Below are 21,520 nucleotides of genomic sequence, written 5' to 3'. Positions count from 1 at the left end.
TGTTCAATGGGCAGATTACTGTTCTGTGGATGCAATGGAACTGGCATGCTCCAGAGCTTATCTCCTCTCCAAGATGCTTTCTGTCAGTGCACAGGATGAACTGCACAATGAAAGCCGTAAGAGAGATGAGATAAAACAGAAACCCAGTGCCAAAACATTTTAGGTAGTTCAGTGCTAAAGCTCTCTAGCTTGGGAAAAAGCTGTACAGGTTTCTTTTATGCAATTAATATCCACCAGTAGGAAAAAAAAAAGTTTATATGCTCTTCCCTTTCCACTGACAACTTTAATATTAGCATATGCCTCTCACTAATACTGCTTAAAGTGATGAATGCTACTTCTTCCTTGACATCAGGTAGAGGATTTTTGCCACTTAATCTTCAACTTTGTAGTGATCACTCTTCCCCTGTATAGGACCTCAGCTTCCAACTATTTGTGCTGAATAAATATTTACAAGGGTCAGAGACAGAGAACACATACAGAGATAACATGTTATGGTGTAGACATGACACACTTCTAGAGGACACTGGTCTCGAAAATCAGCACACCTTGTGCTTTCTTCCCCCACAGTGAAATACATGTCAAACGTTCTCCAGGTTATTCCACTTAAAACTTGTTTAGGGAGCAAAGTGCAGCCACCAGGTGAACGACTTTGCTTCCTAGTGCTAGACTGAGGTCCTGAAAATGCACACAGACTGGCTTAAAATTTGGTTACCATGATCCTGTAGTCACTGGAATGGGAAGTGTTTGTATGTCACAGAAGGACCTTTACACCATCTAAACCCCCAATCATGCAATCCATCCTTGGTGAAATACAGACTTCACACACTGACAATGTCCATTGCAATACTGTGTCCAGAAGCCTACTAAAGATACCTTACAGTTGAAAAAGAAAGCAAAAGGTTAGGCAACTAAAAAAAACACTTACAAAAGAGGCTGGAAGCAACTGCTCTGCCTAGAAGAGGCTTCGCAGCCAGAATATCTTTGCTTAGAATATGTTACAATGAAAACCCAAATACATCTTAATGGAGAGCTTATGGGAAAAGCTTCTGTGCTCCAGGTCTGTATTGCAACTACTCAAACACAGTGATTCATCTTTAACGCCCCTTAAGTGCTGCATATTAACTAATAACCAAGACTAAAGTCACAGGGCAATTCTTTAAGGAAAAAGTGCAGACAATCCTGGAAAGGAAAGATACTCTAATAGCTCATGGTGTTAGTACTATTCAAACCAACAGCTGGTGCTACTGAGGAGCTTTCACAGCCTCCAAGGAAAGCAGAAAGTATATCTGTAGTATTATATCAAGTGCTTCAGTTCTGAATCGTTGACCACATGTCAGTCATGACAGCTACTTGATCCACCAGAACAGGGGCATTTCCAGACAGAGCGATGTTACTATTTCAACCAGTATCTTTCCTTCCCCTGCTCCTATTCTCACAGCTTCCTTCCTCATCTCATCTTCATAATGAGAAAATATTCAGGGCATAGCACACAGTGTCTTTCAAGTTTGCTCTTTAACTGCTTCAGGTGGCAAGGGGTCCTGTAAAATGTGGTGTTACAAATGCCACAACCATTAGCACTTGTAGTACCAATTGTTTTCTGAACATTTCAATCATTTCCCCATAAGGAGAATGATTCTAGCTAAATTACTTCAAAATGCAAATTTTTAAACCCGGGTGATATTTTGGCCCCAAACAGAACAGTGGCTCTATGCCAGCATATCAGTTTGCATAAGCATAAACACTACATTTGTATATTTACATTAAATCACTGTACCTGTCAATCAACACCTGGACTACACTTAGATCCTATATACAAAAGCATGTTTCCTAAACCCAGAAAGAAGCATCTACTAAGTTCATGATCAATTTTAGGGTGACTAGCTGACATGGCCTACATCTACCTTATTGGCTTATAATAGACATCTTAAAAGCAACAAAATGTAATCAATTCCAAATACAACATACCCCTGGGTATCCAATGACATTTACTTTATAAGCATCAATCTTTGATTATAAAGACATTGTCATATCAGACAGGTGGTTTAAAGGTACACTGCATTAAGATCAAATTAAATTCATACGGTAAAAATAGTTATTTGAAATCCAATGGATTCTAATAATCTGTGTAGGTTTTGCATTTAATTGAGAAGGTCTGTATTTAACCAGTCTCCTTTCACTTTCTGGTTTTAATGCAAGAGCTATTTACTTGTATTTCCAATACCCAGCTAAAGAACATTTAAATAAAATAAATAAAACAGGTCTTTTCTAATTCAGTAAGAAATTTATAAGAACATTTTATGCATATAAGATCTTGTAAATCAAGCCAAACCTGTATTTAAACGCAGACAGCATCCCTTTAATATAATAATACAAATACTGTGACACTGATTTTATAATAATCTACTAGACTTCAGTCTTTCATTCACTGCTGACAACTGTACTGTAAGAAATGTCACAAACATAAATAATAAAAGTCACTACCACAAGACAAAAGCAGTCGGAGATTGAAATTCTCTCAGCGATCCATTCCTGCTGCCTGGGAAACCACGTTAGATTTTTCAACTCCAGATATAGCTGCTCCTAGATGATACAGTTCCAAAAGCTGTCACATCTGCCAGTGAGCATGAGAAAAAATCCCACAGCCAGCAGATCCAGAGCAAGGGGAGGGATCGGCTGGGAAGGAGGGGCAAGAAGAGAGAAGGGTCAGGCTCAGATGAGAGGAAGGGGTGGGAAGATTAAGGATGGAAGAGAGAAAGGGGAATGAGAGTTAGGAAGGGAAAGAGGAATGGCTGGGAGACAGGCAACCCGAGGAGCAAGGCACAGAAAAGAATCAACCCCACTGAAAAAAAGTAGATAAATGTTATCAGGAATTGCGCATTACAACACACGAGTTCAAACACTCAGACAAAGAAGCTAGCATGCACCGTCATTTCATCTGACTTGCCTCCACCCTATACACATACAATTACATACTCCATTAGTATATATGCACGGTACTTAACTATGTCCATACGCTCATTCACTCACACGTACACTTGACAGCAAGACAGCAGAGAGCTACTTCAGTCTCACTTGTATAGTTTCCAGTTAAAAATAAGCTTTCCCTCCCCCTCCTTGCTGCAGCAACTGAACTCACTCATCAGTGCTTATTGCACTGCTATCGCAGATCTGGACACAGCTTGCTACATTCCTCCCACCCCAGACAAGAGATAACACTTGGTCCCTGGGCTGAAGAAAGCAATTCCCATGATTTCCAAGTACTTCCTCAGCTGATATGCCAAACTACTCTGGCCAGCTACAAGAGGAGGGCAGGAGGAGAACTCTTCCTATAGGCCCCAAGGAACTGCAATATGCAGATTGAGTTTGGAGTAGGAAGATGAAGAAGATCCCAGAGAACCCACCAACTAAAAAGAAAAACATATTTCCATACTCTGTTATACAGGTCACTGTCACATAATAAATTTCAAATGCAACGCAAGTTAAATAGGCCATTATCAATGCATGTTGTTTGCATACATGCATGTGTTTGTGCATATGTATGTGTGAATATGCACACATGGTATTTTACTGTATTTCATACCTTCTAAAATCCTAACATTTACCCTCCTGAGGTTTCTGACATTGTTATTTATAACAAGCCATAAACGTTCATAGCAGTTTGCAGACAAAGAAAAATGACAGGTTACTTCCCTCAGGAGCTTACAAATCTAAATGTGACTTCACACAGCAAGAAATGACAACAAAGGGTGAGTGAAAGGGGGAAAGAAAAGCAAAATGGTCTGAAATCTGAAACGGAATCTAAGAGCACAGAGCCTTGTCATGATGATACCTTCCACATTTGTCTGCAATTCTAGTTTTAGAAATATTGTTTTAGGGACTTTTTTGTCTCCTAAAGCAAGAGGGGATATTTGCTTGCTGTGCTATCACTTCCCCTATTTCAAGTCCTTTCCTTCCACTCCCCTCTCTCCCTCACCAGCCCTCAAAAGCAAAGCTATGTATTGGAGCAAACTAGCAGCACAGCAAACTGATGTAATGCTCTAAATCCTGCCCAAACACACACATGAGCACACAGATTAATATTACATTAGAAATAAGCTTAGGGAGAGACATATTTGTTATACTGGTGGGTTTATTTTTGACAAATGAGAAAAAGAACACAACTGCTTGACATTTTTTGCTGTGCCTCCACTGAACAGGGTCTAAAAGCTATGGTGCTGCCTCTTTCTCCCCTGCTCCATTTCCTTGCTCATAAATTAGGACTAAAACCTGAAACACAGTGAACGCCTATTTGCTAAGCTTGTTTTGGACGCTGCTCAGTGACATACTTTTAGGTGTGTTTTAGCTATACTAGACCAAATTCATTCTGGGACACATAAAAGCACTTGCAAAGAAAAGACCTCCTGAACTTTCTGAAACCAGTACGGGCATGTCCCAGAAGCTAATGGGCTTTTTCCCTTGACAAATAATAAAGTTTTCCATTATTTACAATCCTCTAGAAATCCCAGCTGAAGTCACTGTCCCATTGTGCCAGTCTCTGAAGTCATGCCCCACCCTCCAAAGGTTTCATCTAAACAGACAAAAGGTAAGGAAAAGGAATTATTATCCTCATTTGCAGACGAGACAGAAAAAAAATTACTAGCTTGGTTTCTTCCCAGCTATGTCTAGATTAGCAAACCTAAAAGAGCTTCCAGGTATGTCTCCTGGCTGCTTTTTAACTTCATATCAAGGCCAGATCCAGACCCAACACACCCTGGCTTCCATGGAGAGAAAACATGGGTGCGCAGCACCAGTGGGAGCCAAGACGTGCTCTGACCACATGTTTGATCTTGACACCAGCACGTAGGTCTAGACACCATGACAGAAACCAACTGCACAGACAGAATTCACACCCAAACCTCAACTGGAATCCAATGCCTTCATTATAAGATTAGCCTTTTTCCCATCTGTATTTGGTTTGTGAGAGGGCTACAGCTAGCAAATACCACTGCAACACCAAGAGAAGGCTGCAACTCGTTGCATCTTCTTCACCCAAAGCCAGCCAGATGTATGCTGCAGGTCATAAGGCCAAGACATAAGCCACTGTAACAACTATGACCCTTTTTCCCCACCTTTTAAACACCTGACATGGCTGTGTCCTGTTCTGTATATAGAAAACCACAGAGCACTGCATCTCTCTGACACCTGCCTTACACATGCACACTTCACTGTTCCATGTCCAAAGAGCAACTGCATTATTTCAAATGGGTTTACTGTCATTATTTTGCCATGAAGGATCCATCAGGGTTAAAAACAAGTGGCTGTATTTCGCTGTTGATCCAGAATAGCAAAGAGCTTCAAGACAGGGTAGGATATGGAGCTTCACTCTCCACCATCTTGTGTGACAGATCCACTCAAAATGAGCATAATAATACTACCAAGATTAGAATAAGAACATTTAAGGTTCTGTCTCCAAAAATGCACATGAATAGCAACATCTTACATATCAGACAGGAGGTTATGTTGGGACAAGCACAAGGGGCCACATCTGGCATGCTGGGTCACATGACACACAAAGGAGCCAAGGCACTCGGTTGCATCTGGGGAACACGCTACTTCAAAACAAAGCACTTCGAAACACTGGGTCCCACGTCCTGAGGCTCTATCTGAGCACTGTAACCTCACTGTGCTCCTCCGTGCCATGTCACGGATCGCAGACCCAGCTGCCTCTGGCACATTGGGTTACAAGAGGGAAGCTGTAGCTCTGTGCTGCAAATGTGCACGGTACAGACCTTACTGTAGGGAAGCACCAGGCAGGAGCCAAACAAGAGTCGCACACTCAGTGAGCGTGGCCCATTGCTTGCAAGCAGACCTGTCCCAGCAGAGGCACTGGCGATCACGCATGTACTAGATTACAGTCCTCACTCCAGCAGCATGGCAAAGGGCTGGCAGAGACACCACTGATTCCCCAGACCACCCAAGTATAGAGATGTAAGAGTTAAACTTCCTTCCAAACAACACTAAACAATCTTAGTCCCTATTTATGATCATCATGTTCTCCTAAAGTGAGATACATACATATTTAATTGCTGTCAACAGCCTGCAAGGCAGTTTACTTGTGTTATTCCCACAGGATAACTGATGGGAAAACTGCAGCCCAGGCAGTGTGCCCCAAAACATAGACAGACTAGCTTGAACCCCACAACCTGGCTGACTCTCAGTGCCTTCCTACTCACTACTGCCAACACCGATACGGAAATTTAAATCATAACAGACGACTTCTCCTAGGGAGTATCAGTTATTCTGCTCTGTTTGGAAAGGAAAAACACATGCCATGAGTATGAATGTTCCCATAGACCTCCATACATTAAAACCTGAGATGCACTTGTAACACAAGTAGAGATAAATAACAGTTATTGTCTACAGCTACACTCTGTTCATCAATTAATTACAAAATAATCTAATTACTAACAGTACAAGTTAAAATGGCTCAGCCCTAGGGTAAATGTAATTTCCTGAGATTTTTTTGAGGGAAATAGATTTGAACTTTTAGTCTATCGTCACCCTACATTCACATTGCTCTCTTACGCCAGACAAATGGAAGGCCAGTCTCAAAACAATATCATCACTAATGACCAAATCTCAGTCCATTAGTCCTCGAGCCACATGGTAATCCTCCTGCAACCTTAGAAACCATACTGAGAAATTCCTTAAAACTAGACCTGCATCAGCCAAGTCCTGATTCTGTACTCCGTTGCACTGAGTTTATACAGTTATAACTTAGAAGCCAATGAGACTGGTGAAGGAGCAGGGTTAGTACAACACACAAGAAAACTGCTCCCTTAGTCCAGAACCTCCCTTGGCAAGATATGAAAGCTTGCGGTACTCTCTCCAGCTATCAGTGCTGTGCAGCACAACATACTGGTTAGCCTTCAGCTGCTCTTGCTAACTTCAGAGCTGGTGTCCTGTACGTGTACAGAGCTGCTGTGCAGCTCTGAATGTGATGAAACTTCAGGAAGGTACCTCTATTGGTACCCTCAAGAAAACATGATGTGCAAAGTGGAACTCAGAACCTGGCTGAGTTTTTACCTGCAGTTGGTGTAGGCTAGTCGAAGCTGTTTTAAGCAATTTGCACAAAGTATTTAGCTCTTTTCTCTGCTTATGAATTTCCCTAGGCACATTAGAGAAGTAGGTTAAAAAGTGCTCTTTTTTTCTGACTGGAGGCAGGACAACCAAACTTTTATAGTGCTTCTCCTTGTGAATGAAAAACATTTTGTGACCAAGCAAGAGTTATGTTTCTCACTTTTGCAAGCCTTGTCAGCAGGACCCAGGATATTCTTTCCAGGTACATACATATTCACACCCATCTAGACAGAAACAACCCCTGTACAGGGAACAGACTTTCCATCTGGAAGCACAGTTGCTAATCCAGCAAACTGTTTGCTGATAGCTCTTTCCACTGTTTGATCAGCTTTGGTACTAAATACATAAACCATTGCTCACACTTAGCACACAGGATGTACATACCAAGGCAGTGTACAATATTAAAATCAATACACAGCTTTATCACACCATCAAGAATGAGACTTTTCAGTGGGACAGGGCTTGAGAGAGAGCCATGCAGCAACACATTCCTTTCCCCAGCAGCAACGTAGGAGCTGACTCAGGTTTTACCCAAGCACAAAACTCAGAAAAGCAGAGTAAGACTCAGCAAGTATCTCTTACTCTACGTACATCCCCCAGCCTCACCCAAGAACTCACACTCACCAGCCACAAACTTCTCTTCTGGTTTTTTTCAGTACTCTGTCCCCAAATACATTAAAGCATTAACGTCCTGGCAAAGAAGAGAGCAAATGCATCAGCAAACAATGGACAGGACTGTTTTCTGTAGCTGTAAATACCTGGCTGTTTATGTTAGTTACCACCTGACAAAAATAATTAAGTACAAATGCCCAATAGAATTGTAGATTGTAACTTAAATAGGAGGAGATCAGCCAGCTTTCAGAGAGCCAAAATACACTCACACACCCATACACACACGAGTACTACAACGTAGTTTCATTAGGTGTGCTGAAAGGATCTTGGCTAGCACAGCAGCGAGAAGGTCAGGAATACGGACACAAGGGGTTTTTAACTGGTGAGTCAATTAGACCTCTTCATAAGATATGGTGAGGGTCCTTGCAGATACAAGAGACTTAAGAGGAGATATTGCTATGTCTCACATAAAGGCAATGAGCATGCATGTTCCTGACATGCTGTCTGCTTTCTCAAGCATCATCCAGAGTAATTTTAACCCCTTTTTCACCCCAATGTTTTAAGAGCATCACCCTGCAAGATTCAACAATGCATTTTCTTCTCTGCATTCCCCATCATCTCGAGTGTCAATAAGCTAAATTGCTAGATCCCAGGCACCACAGACCCATACACCGGCCCACCTAAAAGACACTGGAAAGCAAAAAATGCAAGATCTTACTGGCAGTCCTGCTGCAACAGTGCCGGTAGAGGACAATTCCAAGTGAGAGGAGAAAGAAGGGTCTGGAGGGAAACTCTCCCACTGTCATGCAGCAAAGCCGATTGGAGGACGGTGTTGCTGGGCTATAGGAGTAAAGATGAAGTAAACTCCTTCCCAAAGGAATCCAGCTCCCGGGTTTTCTTCCCTTCCAGAACCGTCCCTCGAGAGAAAAAAAATTGTATGACCCCTCGAACCATTCCTCTCTCACTTTGCCCTAGGCTGGCACTGCCAACACACTGTGATCATTACGCTAATTCTTGGCAGTGGCAAGACTTAGCTCCGAAGGGAAGGGGTTAAGCCGTAACAGCACAGCCACTGGGGAGTGAAGATGTTAGTTCAAACTGACAAACCTAGTCCTCTGTAAACAGAGGAAACAAATCGCACGAAACAGCGGCCATTAGGATGGTGTTGTTACTGCTTTAAAGCAAGCAAGTAAGTCAGTGTTGATCCCCAAATCTGCGGGAGGGAGCTTACCCCTGACTCCTCATTGCTCCGTAACCAGAGGTGAGGTGGGAATGTTCTGCCACCGGAATCCGCTGACACGCCGATAAACTTGAGAGAGAAAGACGGCAGGAGAAAGTGGGAGAAGAAAAAGGGGTGGAGGCAAGTCTGACATGTTTGTACAGTGCCTGGTTCACCTAAGCTGCCGAGTTTGATTTCAGGGTGTGGTAGTAGATGTGGCACAGAAGCACTCAGCGCCGAGAAGCCTCAGATTCCTGTTCCAAGGAAAACGACAGATGCCAACAGCAGAGCCTCTTGGGACCATCTTGCCTTCTCCTCACCGTCTTCTCCTTTTTTGGTCCCTAGAGGGGATGAGAGAGAGAAAGATCTCAGAGTCACACCTGGGCACTGAGGTTTGCTGGGTCCCAGGCAAGAACCTTGGGGAGATCATCTCCCATTCCCCTCCACCCTTTTTTTACCCCCCCCCCCCAATTCACTGCTGACTTATTAAAGCTCTGACTTGCTCGTTAGCTCTTCTCTCTCGGCTCCACAGCCTCAGGGCCTAGAACTGCTGCAATTTCTAACGAATCCCGACATCTCCGCCTGTGTCGCCTGGCTGCAGATTTCAGGACCTGCCACCAATTCCTTGTCATTCCCGGCAGGAAAGGTTTGATTGCTTGCTATATGGCTGGCTATAGAAGAATTCACCGATTTATTTGCATTGCAGATGAGCAGCACATGACCTGGCGCTTTTACTTTTCCCCTGTCACTTCAGCATGAGTCAGTGCTGCAAGGTCTGAAGTCTAGTATCACCCTATAATCCTGTTGCGCTGCCTGTGCCGTGCCTCAGGGTTTACCGACTCCTGGAAACAGACATTTCCACAAGCGACTTGCGTTCTTGCGTAGGACACCAGCTCCACCACTAGCAGTGGTGGATGGGCATATGTGAAAGGGGGCATCATTAGAGGACACTTTAGGGATTACAGCCCGGGAGAGGTCAGAGTTCATGTCAGCAAACCCGTCAACTGCTCTTTCTGCACTGCAAATAAAGAAGATTCTTGGTCTCTCCAGACCACTAACAATGCTGGCTTAACCCTAAGATACTTTTAGGTCCAAAGAGCAGAGATAAAAGCCTTAAAAATCCACCCCCATGATTTTTTTTTTAACGTTGTTTTTGTTGAACCACTCTTAAAATAAATAAATGAATGACATGCTACAAATAATCATTAGGCTGTCATAATTTCTGCCAGGAGTGGCTTGTCCAGCAGAGGTGGGCCAGCCCAGTGACCTTTTAGCCATGTTCCCCCATTCCCATTTTCCTTCCTACCTATTCGTCCCACCTAACTAGGCTGCAGTATCTTTGTACAACAAAAAGAGTCACAGATGTAGTTGGAATGCACAAGATCTACAGTAATATTATGGAGAAGGAACAGAACTGGTGTTCATATAGAGAACATAAAGGAAACCCCATCATTGTAGCTGATGGTCTGAGGTTCATAATCCACATTTCCAGACCTGCTAGCGAAGTTGTGGAAGGCTGCTTCCTGAAAGTGCAGTCACCTCTTCTGCATTACACTGCAGGTCCTTGCCTGCCAGAGCCTGCCAAAGAGACTGAGGTTTCCTGCCTGCTACCTCACAGCAGCGTCCCTAGGGTATAGGAAATAGTTAGCCAGGTTCCTTTCTGTCTGGGGATTAGCTTGTCTCCTCCTATGGGACAGGCCCCATACACAGATGTAATCAAAAAAGGAAAAGTTCATGTTAATAGTAGTAAATAACAAACTACAATCAAGAGAGGGGGACAACATTCTTTCTCCAAAAGACTGGAACTCGCAAGGCAGAAGCAGTGCAGTGGAGGATCAGAAATGAGGAAACAGAGCATAATCCTGCTCTGGAATAAGTGTGGAGGAAACGCAAGTGAGTGCAAACCATCATTGTCATCTGTGGCATCTGTGCTTTGCTGATGTGCCAATCAGTGAGGAGTTGTCTACGCAAAGATAGCTTTGGGAGCGTCACAAAGAAACGTCATTTATATTCTACAAGGAGTCACTCAGGCTTGGAACTGGCTTCAGATTTGCATACGTATTATGTTTCCTGGGCTTACACGCTAACACAGTCATCTAGAATAAGACGCAAGTTCTTTATAAATGGAAGAACCTGATTTTACTTGTCAAGACACACGCTTAGATGAAACCAAGGCAGCTTTGAGATGGTGTGAAGCTTTGCTGCCTACAATCTTAATGAAAAATTAGGACACTTTCCAGTCTTTCTATTCACAAGTTTGGTCCCAGCAGTCCTACACACTTTGAAGAAAAATTTCCCAGTAAAAGTGATGCATCTCTAATTTTCCCCTTTAGCAATTGTCCCTTTATTAAACATTTCATTGCTCCTTCCCTGCCCACTGCTCCCTTCTTACCTAGAGAATTGCACAAGATAATATAAATAATTATACTCACACATTTATATAAACACATGCATACACACCCCACTCCTCCTACAGTTGCTATACTTTACGTTGCTCATTCAGGTCCTGTCTGTCTTAGCTATGGCAGCCATAACTGGCAAGCAAGAAGAGCTGCAGGGTACATTGACTAAATGCTTGCATCGCAGAATGCCTGATTTATCTACACAGTAATGGCCATTCCGTACTCCATGTCCCCTCCCCAGACACAAAGCATAGCAAATTTCAGATCAAAACTGCTGATCTCGCCTCTTTTCTCACCTTGCCCATCCACGTCACTGCATCAGGAAAGCACCAGTACCTCATGTCCTGCACTGTTGCTGCAACAGATTCCATTCAAGCCCATTTCATCTCTACTGGAGCAGAATTTTGTGAGAGGAAAAAAAAAAAAAAAAAAACCTTTTCAAAGTTTTATTATGCCAACAGGCAAGACCGGGCACTTAAAACCTTCAAAACAAAATGTTAGAGACACCAAGGGCAACTCTACTACATATGATGCCTTTCTTCTACCTCAGCCAGGAGAAACATACTTGGCCACTTGTTTGGAGCTTGTGGGAACTGGGCAAGCTGTTAAGAAAAATTTATCCTGCTTCAACAAAGCTTCCAGGAGAAGCCTACTGGCAAGTCTACTGTGCCAAGGCACAGTAAATCTGATGCATTCAGGAAATCTCAGTAGGAGCTAAGGCAATTCCACCTATGGAGCTAGGCTGTGGTTCAGAGCTAGACCTTCTAGCAGGGCTCCTCTGAGCTCTGGGATTTGCTAGGAGGCACAAATGCACTTCCATCAAAGAAGTGTGGTCCCTCTTCTCTTTCATGGCCATTGAAATCCAGAGCAAGCTGGCCAGGGAAGTGAAAAAATACACCAACAATTGGGACAAAGGGGTCACTAGGAGAAAGGGTGTGTTGCAAATTCACAAAGCATCAGCATCAACTGGTGGGAGGAAGCACAAGATAGGAATCAAGTCTGCAAGTCTCATAATCAACACATGACATTAGCCAGGACTGGAGATAAGGAGGGAGCAATCCAGAGGCAGTTTCGCTTTAAATAAGTGCTTACAGTTTAGCTAACTTTCCCCAAGGCTATTGCATTCAGAGGTGGGCAGAAAATTTCAAGAGAGCACTATTTGGATTGCTAGCTCTAATGTTAGGGTTCTCCTCCTGCTTACTATGCATTGCTGACATTATAAAGGTAGTGTCCTGGAGATCCCAGCAGTACAAAGCCTCATCTGCACTCCCACTGCATGAGCTCATTCAGTGTGCTTGTAAGCATCTCGAAGGTTTACAATCTAATCCATTTTCCATTTTTTTGGCCCAATTCAAAACAAAAAACTAATGCACCAGAGTTGAAGACTGGAAGTTGGGTTAGCACGTTCATCACTTCTGCTAGAGCACTGCACGCTGTTATAGATCAGGACACATCCCCATGCTCAAATCTGGCAGGGCAGTGCAGTGCTTGGAGTCCCTCTTCACTATATGCACACCACCAAATACAACGCACGCTGGGTCACATGAAAGAAGAAAATTTGTGCTGCTTCAGGCTCTCATCAGCACTAGGGCAGGATCACAGCCAGGCTCTCCTGGGCCAGGCAGCTCCACTGGTGGAGCAAAGTATAGCCAGCAAGGAAGTAGCATGGGGACCTACAAATTCTGCCAGACTGAGAACAATAGGCTGGAGCAGCGAGAGCTGAGAACATAGGCAACAAAGCAGATTAAGCTTAAAGAGAGTAAGAAAACAGCAGACTCTCTTTAAAAATTTTAACTCCCACTCTGATGAGGAGTTGAAACTAAAGCTCAAGAGGATCACCTGAACACAGCACACGCTCTTTTGCTACTGGTTAAATTCCTGTGGCTTGGTAGACATTCCCTGCAGATACTATCAATACAGCTTGGATCACAGCCATCTCACACTTCTTCCAGATCTTTTACTTGCAAAAATTCACAGACATATTAGGTTATAATAGAAGTAACGTCATGCTCCACCAGACAAGTCTGTGCCACCCTCTACAAAAGGTGTATGTGCTGCTTCCCACAAAAGTCAGGACGATCAGTCCTGCAATGGCAGCATCTCAGCAGAAAGTCAGAGTAGCCTACCTTTTCCACAGATTCGCCAGGTCACCTTGGGAAAGTCATTTTGTGCACTGGTACAATGACTGTGACAATGCTTAACTCCCACAGAACAGAGGCGGCTTAATCTGTTGTTTTTTCAAGCATGCTGCGATCCTTAAAGATGCTATAGAAATGCAGATTGAAATCCCTGGCTGACATAAGAGGAATACAGACTACAGCTTCTGTTCAGAATAACTAGGTCAGTCAGCTATTGCAAAAGTATTAACCAGAATTCAGAGAATTCCTAGTGGCTAAAATAACGGTAGCAAAAGTCTAACACCATTTGCTGTTATTAGTCACTCTCTACCTCTGGGTACGTTCAAACCCAACTCTCAAGAGCCCAAAATAATTTGAGGGCTGGAGCTTATGCGTGTCAAAATCCAGCCACATGGCTCTGTGCAGCACAGGAGGCTCCCATCCCACTTGCTGCCTTGTGGAGGCAGGGAACAACTGCCCTCGCAGACAACACAGCCTTAAGCAGCTGAATGTACGCAGCCCATCTCAGAGAGCTGCACCATTAATCCTGTGCAAGGGAATGGGTGTCACAGTCACCCTCCCAGCAGCAGCCACCCTACAGCAAGGTACAGGAGGGTGCTTTGTACGAAGGTGGTGTATGGGTTGGGGGAAGGCTGGTAGAGGCAGAGAGCAGCTGTTTGAATGGAATCTGAAGAAAAGAAAAGGGGAAGGGTTGATCACTGCAATGGGGATGAGTATCCAAAATTTATCTCAAGTCCCCTCCAGGGAATGAGTATCCAAAATTTATCTCAACCCCCTCCAGTTGCTGAGGCTGGACTGAGCATTTGCTTTCCTCTCACTGTTTAGCACTGCTGCATGCCACGCATTCAAACTTTTATACTGCAGCTCATTTCCCCTAGTTGTGCTGGTACAACTGTACAGCTGCCCGTGGACCTTACCATGCAGATAATCAATACAACTATTTCTATCAAAAAGCTTTTGGTTTTACTGGAAATAGGAGGTAGGTGAAGAGTTAAACCAGTTTGGGGGGTTTTATTATTGTTGTTATTAATATTTCATTTATTTTTAAACTCAGATTGTTTCAGCAGCCTGGCATACAGTTCAGCCACACAAACAGTCATGCCACCACAACTCAGAAGCCAGTGACCTGCAATGCAGGAACTGGGCCTTCTTGTTTTGCCACTAAAACAATCATGTCATAATACTGTACCCTCAGTTTCCCTTATCTCCATGAGCTGTGAATGCACTGGAGTCCACAGGATGGGTTGCAAAGGATTAAATGGTTATAATCACCACTTAGATATTTATTTATATAGTGTAGAAAAATATGTTAGCTATGACATCCTTGTCTTGTGTACTAACTGCTAGAGCAGAGGAAAGAGAAAAAGTTGTTTAATTGCTACCTCCCCTAAGAGCGATTTTTGGTCTTTACTCCTAGTAGTTAGAGAAGCCTTTTACTTTCTTTATCCTCAGCTCTCTTCTCCAGTCTTCATTCAGGCTGCAATTTATAAAAGCCTAAATACTAGCATAAGACAGAATAAGATGCTAGTTGCTCTGGAGCACAGTTTCAGTAGAACACAGACTGGTGGGCACATGATAAGGCTTCCAACCACCATTTTCTCCACTAAAAAAAATTCAAAACTACCCAAAACATTTGTGCAACTATTAATACTGTCAGATTCCACAATAAGAAACTAAAATGTGCACACAGTCGGGCAACACGTGTTATAAAAGATTGAAACACGCTGGCTGTTTCTGGTATTGTAAGAGCATTTTTATACCAAAACCCTACCACATGATTAATGCAGTCCAAATTGAATACGCTCATACAATCTACCTGACCACGTGGACCTGCTGGCATTTGGCTGCAATCATAACAAAAGTCCTTGCTTTGGAACACATCTAGGTCCTGCTGGCTACTGTAAGGAGTGAAACCATAGTGGAACAACTGAACCAGAATCCTCTTCAAGATAACAGCAGAAACTAATCCACTGATATCTGTCTGTCTGTCTATCTATCTATCTAAATATGGTATGTCTCCTAGCCTGCAGATCTAGAGATTCTGAAGATGGCATCGTAAAAATAAGTGAAAAAATTCTGTTAACCTTCTACTTAATCATCATTCATCCAACTACCAATTGAAAAACACATTTCTTGTTCATGTGCTCTCTGGAGTACCAAATAAACTCTATAAAGAAATGAATTCAGAGAAATGTGTTCAAATGAAAAAAGTATCAACTTAGTTCATTTCCACGTGACCTTTAAAAACAAATCCTTGTTCAGACTCAAAACGAGCATTTTCTTGTTTTGTTCTTCAGAAATTTGATGAAAACTGAAAGCCTGGCTAACAATTGTGCCCAAGTGCTTAAGCAAAGATTCCCTACACAAATACTTGGGTAGTTATTTGGAAAATTCTTCCATTCCTTCTTTCAACAAATAGCAATCTCAGTCCAAGAACAGCCACAACCTGTTATGAAGGTGATCACAGACCACAAATTAGAAGTAGCCAGATAATTTAGGTAACCCTGAGCTCTAAGAGACTGTTTTAAAAACATGCCTTTAAATGACACAGAAATAAATGGCAACGTTCTTTAAATAAGTTATTGGCTCAGCTTTATGTCACTCAGGCTGCTATTTTGCAGAAACTTAGGGAGAACATATTTCAAACTTAGAAGAGAAAACAAAAGCCCAAAGAGCTTTGCAAATTCCTGACTGGGAGCAACCAGCAGAATTAGTATTTTCTTCTCTGTTAACACCAAACTGCATATTTTATAATGAAGTGTCAGAAATCAGGATGTTTCCTCAGCAGCAGTCACAAACAGGAGCATCTTGTCTACTAACATCAGCTATGGTTGATGAGGTGGTACAAGATCTAAACTACTTGTGACATTACTTTATACATTTAGGTTTCTAATGAAATAAACACAGCATGCATTTTTCATTTTATGGCCCAAATATTCCATAACAGCACCTAGGTTTGCAATCTGATTTTCCACACCTTTCACTACACACTCAGGAGCTCTGACTTCTGCAAATTAATTATGTGTGTACCCAAACTGGACAGCTTGCTGTAGCATGAACAGCTCAAAGATGGCTTGCCCAGAGAGACTTCTTTCCAGAGTCAGCTGTAACATCTGTTCTTCAGATCCAATCCAAAGTCCCTTGAAACCAAAGTTTTTTCACTGACTTCCACAAGTGCTAGAAAGATTCTTATTCTATGCTGTATTTTACAGGAAAGAAGTTAATCTCTAACATTATTGTATGTATTTATGTACTTTCTTGGACAAGGCCCAAAGTACTCATTATGAAGTGTAACAACCTGCTTAATTCTTCCAGAAGCCAATCATAAGGCTACTATGAATTTTAATGAGCACTGAATCAAGACCCAGATGGTTTTTAAAGCCAAATTATCCTGATCTTGGTTATTTTAAGCTCTGTGTAGTGCCTTCTGGCCACTATACATATTAACCCCTCTGTTCCTAGTCCAGATTAAGGAAAGACTTTCATACGTGTTCTCCCCATCTAAACACAGCTCTTCAGCTCCGCTATAAAAGACCCTCAGCTCCTGCTATGCCTTGAAAAGTCACAGCTTTGAAAGAAACATCAAAGGTTGACACAGGTGAGAAAAAAATGTACCTAGAACACAGCAGGGAGGACAGTGGCCTGATCCATACTCTTTCAGTAACTCAACCAAGGCTCTGCAGCCTATTTAGTACTGTCTTCTAGACACAGTAACATGAATACGATCAAATTTAGAAGAGATTAGTGAGATCTTTGAAAATTTTCATTTCAGTGAAAAAGGTGACAGAGTATAAGAAAAACAAAATATAGTCATTTATAAGGCATTCTGCATTGCAGAAAGGAAAGTCAGAAAACTAGAAGGCCATCAGTAAGATAACACTGACACTACAGACAGTCCAATTTAACCAGATTCTCAGGGGAAAAACAATTGAGCTCAGACCTATCAAGTTGACATTATCAGTTCATAGAGACACTTGTCTCTGCTGATACTGCTGAGCATGTTTGCTTTCTAGTTTGAAACAGTATGTTTCATTTTAAGAACTAAACCATCTTTTTTATACAACAGTGTTTCAAGTATCTCCACATCATTGGCAGGACATCTGCCCTTGGCCAATGGATGCTGACTGCAGTGCCTCAGCTGGGTCTCCACTACAAATGACATTGCTCAGAGCTGTAGTTTGGCTACACTCCTGATTCTTCAGAGCAGACTATGAATTACCTTCCATATCTACCACAAACTACTATTACCTTACTCTTTCCTTTGACTAAACTTGTTTTTTGGGGGCTGTGTTTGTTTAGTGCAAAGCACTGCTGTTGCAAATGGTAACCTGAGTGTCTCAGAGATTCACAAGGCTTTCTCCCTTCCTCTTGGCTACCTGCAGGAGAAAAAAATGCATCACTCCACTGTTTCAAAAGTGCTTTTTGGTTGAAGCAGCGCTATTCCTTGCTAGACTTTAAGCAAGTCCAGAGGAGCATGAATTCTTGTTAGAGACTTTTTTTTTTTTTTTGAAGGAAATTTTGTGACCAGCAACTGACTACAGGAATGCATGCCAGTCTTTGTAAACAAGACAGCTTTCAGACAGCCAGAATGCCAGCTGTTTCAGGGTGGTTTGTGGGGTTCTTTTGGGTTCGGGGGTTGGGGTTTTTTTTGGAAGGGGGGGGGGGGGGGGTGGTTGGTTAGTTGGGTTCTTTTTCCAGGTTGGGGTAAGGGGGGAGGAAAGGAGGAAGAAAATAAAAAGGTTCTACTACCTGCTTTTCTGGTCCCCAAATATCCAGGATCTTCTCTCACTTTCCTGCCTCGGGCAACAGCAGTTCTCATTCCAGTGTCCCAATACCTCTGTTCTTTGTTAAATCCCCTTTACACTCACTTGTGTGTTTTTTTGTTTTTGTATTCTGGGATTATTTTTTTTTCCTCAATTTTTTCTAAACCTTGTCTGGTAAACAGATGGACGTCATAGAAATGAAAAGGATGAAATGGAAAGAGTAACAAAAACTGAAGTGCAGCATTATGCAAGCTAGCTATGGAAAAGAAATTATGTTATGTCACTGTGTATTACTCAGTTGAGAATGGTTAATGAGTTTACGCTATTTAACCACCTTACCAGAATGGGCATCACAGCTTGAGGAATGCAGACAGAGCTCTGAAATGATTTCATGATTAGACATGAGGGGTGGGAGGGAAATAAGGAAGCAAAAGATGGTTTAATGTCCTTTCTTGCCTCCAGATGCATGACACATGGCTCAGTTGTCCTAAGTCTGGGCCTGAAATACTTATTTTTAATTTACTGAAAACACACTGACTGAGCAGCAGGAGCACAAGCGATGCACTTAACTTGCCATCATTTGCTAAAGCAGAGAAGCTCAATCTCCCGCCTCTCTGCTGGCATTGCCAAGTAAAGCATCAGTGGCAGGTTCAGTAACTCAGACAACTCTGCCTTCTGAAATGGCCCGAGAGCCCTGAGGAGCATGTGCTTTAACAGGTTTCAGTCCCTTTTGACTTGAACCACATTTGAACTTCTTAGCAGTGAAAAATCATTCTATCCTGTTACTATTCCTCTGAGCAATTGCACACAGGCCCTTTTTATTATTACATTAGTGTAATTTTGTCTCCGACATTCCCCCGAGAGGAATTACTCACGTCCTGCTATTATTTATTTTACTACTAAGAGCCTGGTTTTTAGCAGTAGTTTTAATTAAATACCAATCCTCCTCCTCAATTAAGATCACCTTTATCTAGCTTGCTATGCTTTGTATTCTCCAGCAGTATCACTTGCTTCCTATTTATCCCTCCCTTCACAGTTCTCTCAGGAACTGCAAAAAGGCCCCTCTCCCACCAAATCCTATCAGCAAAAAGAAATACAAGATTTTACTAAAGTAAAGAACCATCACATGGAAGATAATATGGTGCCTAACACTAGTTATGCAGAATTCCAGTTTAAAATTGATGCCAAAAGCAGCAGCATCTTCCATACCCCCCAAAGCCATACTGTCTGCTGCGCTGTCCCATGCACCAGCCCACAGCATGGTGCTACTACTGTCCCTCTTTGGTTTCCCTGCTCCTCTGTAGCCTTGCTTGTACATCCATGGCTCCCCTACCCTCTGATGTTGCGTCTGTCCTCTCCAAATATACTATTGAAAGTTGCCAAAGCAGGTTTTCTTTGGGAGTTTGAAGTTCAGTACGTCCACACACTGGGTAAACACCTCTTCAGTCTTTGCTGTCCCTGGATAATGAATCGGATCACAATGTATTCTAGACTTCAGTACACAGGATTCTTGGAAGCTGCCCTAGATTAATGTTTTAAGAGTTATTCATTCATGCTCCCCAAGTGTCAGAGGCAGAACTGATGACTCCTGACTGTGAAGTTGGCAGGAATATCCTCATCTCAACTATTTCTACAAAGTGGAATCAAACTGCAGCAACAGCATCCAAATGCATTAACTGCTCCAGCGCCTGGCAAAGCCAGCTGCGGAGACAGCATAAAGTTATACTATGACTGCTGGCACCAAACACCCTCCTGGCCATCATTCCCTGCCTGAATATTGGGCACAAGTACCCTTCCCCAGGCAATCTCACCTAACCACTCTGCAACCTTCACAGAGCACAACTTTCCCTCTAGGCACCACTCCATTCCTTACCTTGCATAGGGAAGGGAAGAGGAGGCAACAAGTTAGAGATCATTTTGATTTCACTTCTCACAGACTTGACAAGGCTTTTTCCTCCTTCCCAGCTCTAGGTGCAAAAGTTTACTAACTACACTTACTTCCCTAAACTTAAGATGTTTTTGCTTTTATGAGAACATTTTATTCCTTTTCCAAGAGCAAAATGGAACTGCATACAAGTATTAGATCAATCAGCGTGCAAAGAGAAAGTGTAGTCTCACGCCTACACTCTTCCCTGCACTTCTAGGCTCAGCAAGTGCATTCCTTAATGGCTTCAGCACCTTTGTAAAATTCATGCTCTGCTGTACTTTCATCAAGGACTATAATTTATACACCGCAACCTAAGCATACAATTCTCAGTCTGGAGGGTTCCCAACTAGGAGGAGTTTCAGTTTTTGGTTTATACTGGGGAGGAGGGGATACTGATGATAAAAGATTTTTTAGATGTTATTCACCATTGTTTTCCAGAGCCACCTCTGTACATTCAAGATATTTTTTTCCTACCTTAAAAATAAGGCTTTTCAAACAAGTTGCCTGCAGCTGGGACAAGGAGCCCTCTACTACTTTCTGGCCTCTCCACAAATAGTTTTCAACAGTGATAAACTGGTTGTTCAGGTGTAATTCAAATAGATGCTTTAAAAAAAAAAATCCTATCTCCTTGCTCTTGTTTCAATAGCATTTCTTCAAACCAAGCCTATTAAAAACCTTCAAGTTCTAGTTCCCAAGGCAGGAACCATCTCCATTTTGCCTCCTACAGAACAACAAATATTCTATCAATTTTTAAAAGCACTAAATGAAATTAATAAACCATAAGCTCATGTCTATTTACTGAATTTTACTATCATTCACCCCCTGTTCCTACAACGCCCATCATTCTACTATTTAAGTACATGATTTAGAAGCACAGTCAATGGCATTTATTCACCAGTAGAATACAGGCAGGCAAAAGGCAGTGTTAAAAGCATTCCCCCTCACCCCTTTTTTATGGCTTCAGACCTCAGCAAATTAGTTCTTATTGGCTGATTTAAATTTCCAGCCTAAAAAGGGAGCGCCAGAGACATCAGACATTTATCTCAGTTCTACAGCTTGGGAAGGTAAAAAAATTTTAGAAGTCATCTCAATTTTAGTGTTCAGAATGCTGGACCCTGTTGCCCCATCTACCTCCCACAATAGCAGTCTTACCTTGAAAAAAAGATGTCCGAGAAATACTTCTGGAGTGAATTCAGTCCCTTCTTCCTTCTGAGAGCAGGTTGCTGCTTGTCTTAAACAGGGGAAACATCCCTTGCTTCAGGCAAAAATTCTCAGCAATTTCATCTTAAAGCTTCTTCAGAAAGATCCTGGTTCAGTCTCATACACATGCAAACACATCA

General features: G+C 42.4%; 1 protein-coding gene across 4 annotated transcripts in view; it reads right to left on the bottom strand.

The window, feature by feature from the left end:
• The window catches only part of LOC115352095 (serine/threonine-protein kinase PAK 6), a 40,658-nt gene extending 19,138 nt beyond the window's left edge, over positions 1-21,520 (bottom strand). Inside the window, exons 1-4 of one of the 4 annotated variants that reach the window (XM_030039770.2) lie at positions 21,333-21,520; positions 8,963-9,291; positions 8,450-8,648; positions 7,744-7,810 (exon numbers count right to left, since the gene is read on the bottom strand). The gene's annotated coding sequence lies outside the window, so the exon portion shown is untranslated. Of the gene's footprint in view, positions 1-2,481; positions 2,604-7,743; positions 7,811-8,449; positions 8,649-8,962; positions 9,292-9,449; positions 9,621-21,332 lie in introns of those variants that run through there. The other 3 variants (XM_030039771.2, XM_030039773.1, XM_030039774.2) reach the window with 3 other exon arrangements.

The sequence above is a fragment of the Aquila chrysaetos genome, chromosome 16 (assembly GCF_900496995.4).
Source record: "Aquila chrysaetos chrysaetos chromosome 16, bAquChr1.4, whole genome shotgun sequence".
Classification (NCBI taxonomy): domain Eukaryota; kingdom Metazoa; phylum Chordata; class Aves; order Accipitriformes; family Accipitridae; genus Aquila; species Aquila chrysaetos.
The sequence above is the reverse complement of the archived record's forward strand: the minus strand, read 5'-3'. Positions and strand labels throughout refer to the sequence as shown.